General features: G+C 30.0%; 1 pseudogene; it reads left to right on the top strand.

Annotated features, from left to right (window-relative positions):
- Positions 1-6,058: 6,058 nt before the first annotated feature.
- Positions 6,059-10,227, top strand: LOC141707634 (transcription factor MYB92-like; annotated as a pseudogene).
- The last annotated feature ends 980 nt before the right edge of the window (positions 10,228-11,207 follow it).

Below are 11,207 nucleotides of genomic sequence, written 5' to 3'. Positions count from 1 at the left end.
TTTGTTCGTATTTTATTTGTGTATATAATATTTTAATATTTTAAAACCCAAATTAAGAACTGATAAAACCTAAAATATTAAGAACGGTTAATAATTAGAATTTGGTTCACAGGATTTAGGGCACCTTAATTAAATTAGGGTTTAGGCTCCAGAACCTAAATCCTAAATCCTAAATTGTGTGTAATTTATTTATTTATTTTCTAAACGTTTCTAAAATTCGAATGAGAAATTATTAAACCCTAAAGTATTAAAAATTGTTAAATTAGGGGTCCACACTTGAATTTTAAAAATTAAATTAAAATTCAATATTTTTGAAACCCAATAATAAAAACATATTTTTAAGTTATCTTTTATTGTAAAAAACGTAATATCAAGTATTGTTTAGGGTGTCGAAATGTAGGTAAAAAAAAACCAGGCAACGGAAATTATGTTTTGAGTATATACAAAAACGTAACTGCAAACCTTGTTTTGAAATGACAGCCAAAGTCAATTTTTCTGAAAATAATATTAAGGGTCATATGTCTCCAAATAGTGACATTTGATGCCTTTATTAAATCGGCCTCATCAGTAAAAAAATAAAAATATTAATTTGTAAAAAATTTAAGAAAAAAATTATTCTCGTATATATAATTACTATTTTAAATGATTATATAATAAAATTTCTTATTTTTTCATCTCAAATTGATCTGAATTGATAAGTTAGATTTTACGAATTATATTTACTTTAATAATGTTACATATTTTAAATTTATTTGTATAAATAATTGAATGTGTATATATTATTTATAGATGTATAGTTAAAAATAGTAAAATAATTAGATATTGTTATTATTTATAAATAAAAATAATATTAAATTATTTCTAACTAATAAACTGATTAACCAACTCCATTAATTTCCGATTATCTAATTAATTACTAGACGACAACGAATTAAGTCCGACTCTATCCAGTACCTCACAATTGAGGTCCGGACAACCATCTATATCAGTTTAGGACCGAGGTCCCTCACTTCCCGGTGATGGATGAATCCTCAGATGGCTAGAATTTAAAACAAAATATTAGATAGTCTGTACTTGTTTTTCGCGGCGGAGGATGACAAGACGCTTATTTTTTATTAAACTGCGATGACTTGTTTTGGCTTACAAAATTTATATCTATTTTTACATATTTAATTAAAGTTATATTCATTTTTACATATTTAATAACTCATAACTTACTCATCCTTATTTATAATACCTGAGTTAACCACATCATGGAGTTAACCAATCACGTATATTCTCCTCAATTTTAACCGAGGAGACGCCACCTAAAAAATGTACCAATCAGATTATATTAAAAACTAGGAAATATAGTCGCGCTTCGCGGCGGTGTTATGAATTTTTTATAAATTCTGATATGAACTAATAATATAATTTATATAAAAATTAATTTGGGTCTCCCTCCTGTCAAATACCATACAAATAAAAATTATAAATTAAATAAAAATTAGTTTAAGCCGTCTTCCCGTCAGACATAATATTATTAAAAATTTATTATAATTTAGAGAAAGTTAGTTTGAGCTGTTATGACATAAATACAGGACTAATAATAAAATTATATAATTTAAATAATAATTAGTTAGAGTCGTTCTCTCGTCAAACACAATACTAATAAAGAGTTATTATAGTTTAAACAAGAATTTACTTGTATGACAAATATAAAACAAAAGTAATGAATTTTTAAAGTTATGATGAAGTGAAAGTTGGTAATAATTAACTTCTGATGAATTGGTCTTTATTTATTTACATAGTATTAAATAGTTATCATCTTCTTCAAAATTCTTATTCTTTATAAACTTGATTGTCTTCTCTAGTTTGAATTATAATTCTATTTTTAATATGCTAAATTTATAAAATTATAAGTATATTCACTATAAATTCTAACTATTCTCTATAAACTCGAACTTTTTTTGTACAATAATTATTCTATACAAATTCAAACTAATCTCTTCTCTATAAATTCGAACTATTCTTCTTTATAAAGTCGAACTTTTCTCTATTAATTTGTATGTTTATTCTACATCAGATATGTTAAAAGATATTATGATTATTATTTTTAAAATGGTAAAACACTATGAAAATTAGAAAAACAGAGTGAGACGATTTTATCGCCACCTAATCTCCCGTGTATCCTCATTAATATAAAACTAATTTAAGCCACCCTCCTGCCAAATATAATATTAACAAAAAATTGTGTACTTCGATATATATAACCTTATCTATTTTGAATATCCTTGTCTAAAATAAAATCAAAAACCTATTTCCATGTATATAACCTATTTTGTATAGCTAACCATAATGTCCTGTTATTTAAATGATCCCTATAATTATTCTTATGGTATGCTACGTAAATTTTTAGCTAAATTTTTTATCTTATTAGAGGTGCGCAGTGCACTCAATATACTATAAAATAATTAAATTATGCCCTTATATTTTGATATACTATAAATATAAAATAATAAAATAAACTTAAATTAAAATCAAACTTCACTTTCTCCTGTGCCCATGAAATTTTCCTAAAAAATCTAACAAATAACTCATATCAATATTTAATAAATCAAGAATTAAATATTTCAAATATTAAACAGCATATGTCACCTAATCACCCTGCTTGCAGCTTTGGCATGTACCAAAAGTATCCATGATTACATGACAATATCGACAACATGGAGTAGTAGCATGGGTTTGAAGTCTGCCATCAAGTAAACAAAACAAAATTTAGGATTAATCTTTCCGAGAATAATATATGTATAAAAAGTCTACTTTATTTAAGTTCAACTTTTTTTTAAATTCGAATTAATTTTTTTATTTCGATACATTATATAAAATTATAAGAATATATCTTCCAGGTAGAATTGAACTCTCATGCTCTTAATCTAATTCTCAAAAATTTTAAAGATGGACAATTTAATTTGATATCTTACATATATCAAGCTCGGAGAGGCGATGGTCCATTACACCAGTACTCGAAACCATTTATTTGACTAATAAATGTACTGTAGTTCTGGCTTAACGTGATTTGCAGGATATTAGAATCCGTGGAGTTTATTATATGCGCATCCTAAAAATAGCGGCTGAGAGTTCTCTCCAATAAAAAAAATGTACCGTAATTGGCATTGTCATCCTGTAACAATTTTATAATTTTGTCAAGAAGGTTAGAGATGGTGATACAAATAAGTAATACAAAAATGTATAAACTAAGCCTTAATTGTAGTAACAGGACCTGAAATAATTCTGTTGGCAGATCTTCATCATACTAAATATTGGATCTGAACTTTGCTTAATCTTCGTTAAGCAAGCTTGAATGTACGAACTCTTCATCTAATTTATTTAAATACTTAAGGTTTAGTTATACGTATTCTTTATAATTTCAAAGTCCTCTTATCAATGAACTCGATTACTTTTCTAATTATAATAGACTAAGAGATATTAATTATAGGTCTTCTTTATAAATTCAAACTCATCTCCTCTATAAATTTGAAAGCATATTCTACTTCAAATATGTTGAATGATATTTTTTTAGTATTTAAAAATCTAAAACTCTAAGAAAACTATAAAAATAGAATGAAATGATATTAGAGCGCCACCTAACCTCCCGCGTATCCTCCTTTATATATATATTGATATTCTTATTTATCATTCTCATCCAATTATACCAACTATAGTTAGTTAATAACTCTAATTTAAATATAATATTTACTTAATTTAAAATATTCGTATATTACATATTCTTATATGCTAAAAATTATCTGATATTCTTGATGATTTATTAAGCTTCCTGAGATCATTTAGAGACGAATCACATATTTATTTGTATTGTTTGGTAGCTTAATAGTTTAAGTCGAGTTTTTATATTTTTCATTTTTAATCTTTGAATTTCTGAGTTATAGGCTGATGGTTTGATGATTTTATGGATATGAATGGATTGTATGTTGAATCAGCTTTGTTTTGATACCAAATTCGTCGAATTTGGTTGAGAAATCATTAAAATCAAATTTTTGGCTGGATTGTTCTTGATTGGCCGATTTTTGTTTCGATTTTGGCTTGAGTTTTTTCTGATGATCTTGCACCACCGATGTGCACGTTCGTGTATCCATGGGCTTCTACTGTTCCATATGGTGTTGAAAACGGGGTTGAACGAATTTGTTTACAACTCAGATTCTAATAGCACACCGGATAAGATGACGAAATTTGGAAAATCTTGATCAGTTTTTGCCCAATTTTGTTTTGCAAAAACTGTTTATGGAATTTTAATATTTAAATAATTCAAAATTTCATTTCTTTTATTTCAAAAATTATTTTTAATTTAAAATTTAATTTGATTAAGTATTTTAAATAATTAACAGATTTTTTTTAATTCCAGAAAATCATTTTCTGTTATTATTTTTAAATATCATAATTTGATTTAATTATTTATAATTTATACTGATTAATTATTTATGAGTAAATTAATTGATTAATCAATTAATCAATTAATTTTATCTATAAATAGTTAAATGAAATGTAATTATTTAGAATTAAGTCAAATAATGTTTGGGAAGTTATTTTGAGCTTTTACAAATATATAGTGGTATTGAATAATCAATTAATACTATTATTAATTGAATTATTCGTATTTTATTCATATTAAATGGACCGTTTGTCCGTTCTAAACGAAACAAACGTATCCAGACTCAGAAAATTATTCTGATTTCATTAGAAATATTCTCGAGACCTAAATTCTTTCGGTAATGAAATATCGATTATTTTGAGAACCATTCCGAGTCAAATATTTTACGAAAATGCATGTTTTGATCCGATTTCAATTTTAAAAATATCAAATCGAATATTTTGGGGAACCGAGTTATGTGATACATGAATTATAGGCTTACGTACCGTATATATTTATATGCTACATGTCTTATGGGTTAACGTGCTATGTGAATTATATGTCCAAGTGTCCCTTAAAAATTTTATAATTGAATATAACTCTTATCTATTGTCCTCGGTTGGGTAGATGATAAGGATAGACGTACATATTGGACAACTATATATTGTCTATTGATTGAAATAATATCTTTTATGATAGATACAAATAGTCGAGGCGTTCAAGACAAGATTGAGAGAATAAGAATAAAGATTGTTCATATGAAAAATCCGAGACGAGTAGACTCAGAGATGAGATGTACTATGCAGAATATAGTGAATGACGAGTAGAGCTCAAAGAGTCTGTTGTTTAAGACACAAATAGACCAGAACCATTCTAGAAAGGTTTACGTGGTAGATGGTTAAAGATCTTATACATGATTAGCTAATGCAAGTATTTCTCCCATATTCTAAATTCAGAATAGTTAAATATTTTACATTTCGCTGCAATAAGTATTTATTATACAAATATTCGTTATTATTGTTCTTTAATTATTAATAATTGATCTCTTAAGTAAATACTTATTATTCCGGGTTATTTGCAAACCCTGAATTATGATTTCAAACCAAAATGGCTTATCATCAAATACTCTACGAACTGGATTGTTATAAAAAGGGCCAAAGATGGACTAGACCCTATGATTTATTAGGCTAAAGTGTGCAGGGTACCCGATAAGATGGTGTATCTATGCGGATGGATATAGATTCATACTGTATCCCGGGATATGATACATGTGATTGGACCTAGCTGTTAGATTTTATATTCATCGTATTTCACATATATCTTGGTAATATATAAACCAAAAGTAGCAAGTGTTTAGATTTAGAAAAAGTATTACATTTTGATTTAAAACAACATACACTACAAGAATCAGAGCAAAAAATATCACATTTTTAACAACGGTCCTATATGCCACCGATATTAACATGATTTTTAACATCACTTGGTTTTTAAGCGATATTAAAGAGTTCGTAGATATCGTTTAAAAATTTGACCGTTGTCTGATCTTTATTTTCAAAAATGAAAAAAACGTATACAACAGTTTAGACAATGACCGTTGTGTAATCTCAAATTTTATTAAATAAAAAAATGGCAGCAGCTTCACCTCTATTATTATATTAATTCTCCCCCTAACCAAAGTTCCAATTTTCCCCAATTCTTTTGCCCTTTTTCCCCGATTCTTCCCCCCTTCTCTCTCACCTCTCTCTCTCCCCCTCCCTCTCTCTCTCGCCGATCTCTCTCACACCTCGCTTTCTCCATCTTCAAGCTTTTAAAAAAAAAACCCTTTCTAAGAAGATATGAACCCTAATTGAAATTAAATACAAACGGAGCAAGATTATTTCAACCCATCTTAAGATTCTTGGTCAGCTTTCAATTAGTAAGATTGTGTACTGTTTCTTTATATTTTCTTTAATTTATTTTCATATTTTAAGATTCTTGGTTTGAGTTTTCATTTTTTGTTTTTGGTTTCTGCAGATCTGAAATTTATAGAGTTGGGGAGTTTGTTTTTGCTATTAAGGTATATTTTTTAAACATTTTATATGCTTGCGTGTATATCTTTCGATTTGATTTTAGTTTCTTCTAATCGTATATACACATATATTTGTCTTTGTGTGTGTATTTATCTTCCTTGAATTTTTTTGTGTATAAATATACACAAATGTTTAAATGTTTGTGTAACTATATTGTTTTGGTGCAAAAAATATTTTTTTTGCATATGTGAATTTCAAATAAAAGTGTAATGTTCTGCATCTGCATTTTAATCAAAAGTGAAACTTAGGATACTTCCTTTGTTTTGTTCTTAGATGTTCTTCAATTTGGGCTTTCTGCATATTTGATAGGAAATTTGACCAACTTGGTTGTCCAAGGTACCAGTAGAACTAGAGAATTTGTGAGTAGATATTTGATAAACATATATTTCTACACAAAATTACAAAATCAAGTCTACTGGACTGGAATTGACATTTCTAGCTACGAAGATATGCAGGCTAACGATGGCAAGATCACCAGGCTACGAAGAGAGTGGGATAAAAGAGGGCCATGGACTCCGGAAGAAGACGAGAAGCTAATGAATTATATTCAAAAAAATGGTCATGGGAGTTGGAGAGCCCTTCCAAAGCTTGTTGGCCTTAACAGATGTGGCAAAAGTTGTCGACTAAGGTGGACTAATTATCTCCTCCCTGACATTAAGCGTGGAAAATTTTCTGATGAAGAAGAACAAGCCATCATCAACCTCCACTCAGTTCTGGGAAACAAGTAACTAATTTAATTATTAGTTTTGTTTTTTTTCATAAAATATCCTAGAAAAATCTACTCGCTGAAGTTTATAAACATTTTCAGGTGGTCAGCAATAGCATTAAGGCTTCCAGGGCGGACTGATAATGAGATAAAGAACTTGTGGAACACACACCTCAAGAAGAAGCCTTACAAATGGGAATTGATCCCGTAACTCATAGGCTAAGAACTGATCATCTTGACATTTTAGCAAATCTACCTCACCTTCTTGCAGCCGCTAATAACTTGAACATCAATCCGATGAATCTTTGGGACGTTAATGCCTTTAGGTCACAAATTTCAGTACATATTCATTGCCTGCATTACTTTCAGCATCACCTGAACGTCCTGCCAGCAATCCAACTGGACTAAAAATCAATACTAATGGAGGTTCCGGAAATTCTTCATCTACTTGTACTAACTTTGATGACCTTGCAGATCAGCTCATGTATGATGGAACTAGTGAGGCATACTGGAAAGACTTTATTGAGTAAGTTTTCAACTTATTGGTTCTTTTGCTTAATTATATATCTGCTTTCATCAGATTATTTTATGTACCTTCATACGCAAATGTAATTAATTATAATTTCCTCGATAAATTGCAGCCAAGCTTCTGGCTCTGAAAACCCTCTCTGAAATAAGCTTTGTGGCCAAATCCCAGCCTTTACTTGAGTCAATATCAAGAATACTCAGGTCCTGTCTTGATCGAGTCTTTTCGCTTCACGTGTTTAAGTCATACCCAACTGTCTTTAGCTCTAAATTAAAATTCTTTAAGCCTGCAGTTGATCTTAAACTTGGCACTGCCATTTACAGAAGTACTATCCCAGCAGAATATTGATCGAATAAGTCTGGACTGTTTAGCTACGTCATAAGAGAAAAAAACAAACTTAAGCAACGTTGCAACCCTTGTTACGTCATTGCATTCAACAATAATCAGGGAAGGAAATTAAATTCGGCACAATGATACAATTATTGAATCTTGTTCATGGTATGCATAGAGAATTGTATATTAGTATCAAATTATTATGTAATCAAGAGGCCACCACTTCTTTGATTTGTTAGCAGATAGTATACAAAAAGAAGACATGGATTATTATCAAGCACCTCTACGATGAAAAGAGTCCATAAATCTAGTAAGTTGTACCTGCCATAGGATCGGAGAAAAACGAGCAGCAATCGGCTATGGTAGTGGATTCGGTGTTTCTTCAAGAATCTTACTGCTATTCTTGACAGTTTAAACAAGTGCCTACATGCAGGTGAGCAGGCCATTATTTGTAGCTGCAAAATTCACGTCATAAATCTTACTAATATGCTATTAACGTTTAAATCTCTGTGTCAGGATCACCGTAATTCATCTGAGAATACAGCACATCTTAACCTAATAAGTTCTTGGTCAGAAGGAGCCAATGGCCTTGACATCTCAAAAAAGGAGCTTTAGATATAAATAGTTTGCTCAAAGAATTACATACAATATAACAATAATATTTATTCCTTGAAGGTTTATATTATGTACCATGTTCATGAGCAGTGTCTTGTATTTAATATACACCTGTCTGTTTTCTGTTACTTTCTAGATAGAACTGAAAAGAAAAATAATTACCCTTTTGATGGTTAGGAATAATTGAGTGCGACTTGAGTTAATTTTCTTTTACTCCCTTTGCATTCGCAGAATAGTCACAAGTATGATAATTATTCCACTTAGTAGTGTTACACATTCACCTGACACGAGGAAGATATAATGGGACATACCTGCTAATCAGGTGTCTAATTAAATGGTGCATTGCAGGTGCCACTACCTTTCTTTGGATTGCATGGGGAGGCAGATACGGTGACAGACCCTGAAGTTAGTCGAGCATTGTATAAATAAGCATTGGAAATAAGAAACTTGATAGTATAGGTTTTGATCATTGATTTTTTTAGTTTTTTTTCATTTTTGTATAATTAGTCTTGCAAAACATTTTGGCCTTCACCTTCACCAAGAAAAATGTATATAGCTGATCTCTCTCTCTCTCTCTCTCTCTCTCTCTCTCTCATACACACACAAACACACATGAACACATAAATACACAGATCTCTCTCTCTCTCTCTCTCTCTCTCTCTCATACACACATTGTAATATAAATTTGTACAACAAGAGGCTACAATAAAAATATAAATTGATATTTTATTTAGTATTATTAAGTAGTCAGGCATGACATATAGCTTATTGGACTTGGCACCACCTATACGGTTTTGAATCATTCTGCTTGTATTAATCGGATCAGACAAATAAAGATGACTACTCGGGAATTGTCATAAGCAGTATTGTCTAATGGGCATATTGGAAGAATTATAACCAGTGTCAAAATCTAATTCTTGTGGTGCAGATTGGGATATACAATTGAGAAGGTTCCAGATAACAAAAGAGACATCACATAAAGATTCTTTATCAATGGCTTCATCGTGGAATTATGCAGTGAATGGTTTAAAATCCCTTTGTTGTGGGAATGACTGGTTTTCGTATTTTAAGGTATTGTGCTTAACTTGCATTGACTTGTTTTTTCTTGATGATGTGCTATTTGAACGGTTGATTTGGTTTTTAAACACGTCTCCTACCTTGTTAAATAAATTATTATCTATGATGATTCGAAAGGTGCCATGGGTTCTTACAAGCTTTGATGTTTTTTACATGTACAGTAAAAGCCATACTCACATGACCCACTTTAAAAGCCATTTCTGAAGTTAAAGTCTTTGCATTAGTTGCGGATTTAAAGTTTGTCGCCTCCCAGTTGCGAAGACCGCTGTGTAAACAACTCAAACACAAATTTTGATTCTACTCTCACTAGTGGCGAAAATTGGGTGTATGCTTTTGTGTTTGTGTAATTAAGGTCGTAATGTAGATGTTTATATTTTGTTGAATGTTTGGATGTAAACTAGTGGTAATATATCAGATGTTTGGATGTTAAAAAACTAGAGATTATTGGATGTTTGGTAATGAAAATAGAATTGACTTTTGGTTTTGATTGCGATATTGTTTTGGTTTATTTTGGTTTATAGGTTTGCAAGCACATGATTCATATACCGATCAAAACCTAACAACAGATTCATAATATACGAATAACTGACGTCCTAAGGAGGTTTGACATCAACTCAATTTAACAAAACTGATATTAATTACATTTTTAACAACAGTTCAAAATTGATATTTTGCATGCAGAACCGATGTCTAACATTATTGTTTACATTAATCCAGAAAATAACTGATGTCAAAAGTACTTATTTACAACATCCTGATTTGCATAAACGCCGTCTTTGTCTATTTTTCCTTGTGTGTTGCATGCTTAAATTAATAGAAATTACAAGATAAACTAATATTAAACTCTTGATCGTGTGTTAAAATGTAAGAAATTAGAAAAAAAACATCAGTTTCAAAGTTTGAACTGTTGTCCAGGTGAATCTTAAACATCAGTGTGAACCGATGTCTAAAAAGATGGACCTTTTTCTACACATGCAAATACATCGCTTATAAAAAAATTTAACATTGGTTCCTGACCGATGTCTATTGCTCTGTTTCTTGTAGTGAGAGCAAGAAAGCTGTATCCTTAGTCTCTAGAGTTCTAAGTTTGTAAGCACTTGTGAGCAGTTGTGTGCTATTAACATCACAGAGTAATCTTCTCTATATATATCTCTGGTGGAAATATCAATCCACCAGAAAGTTTTTAAACACTTGTTTATTTACTTTGTGTTCTTTAATACTATTATTGTTTATCCACACTCAAGCATATTCAAGCACAGTTATATATTTTTGTAGAAAGTTTTTAAAGTTTCAAAAAGTAACCAGAATTCCATTTAACCCCCTTTTTGTAATTATGTTGATAGATTGTTAGGAAATAACATCCCAAGTATATGCTTTGCTTTGGAATGGGACCTTGGTTCTTTAGCCTGCTTAATGGCTCCATTGTTATCGTAATAGAGATTAACTAAATCTGCAATCGATGGAATCACACCA

The sequence above is a fragment of the Apium graveolens genome, chromosome 2 (genome assembly GCF_009905375.1).
Source record: "Apium graveolens cultivar Ventura chromosome 2, ASM990537v1, whole genome shotgun sequence".
In the NCBI taxonomy this organism is placed as follows: domain Eukaryota; kingdom Viridiplantae; phylum Streptophyta; class Magnoliopsida; order Apiales; family Apiaceae; genus Apium; species Apium graveolens.
This window is presented reverse-complemented; position numbering and strand designations above follow the sequence as displayed.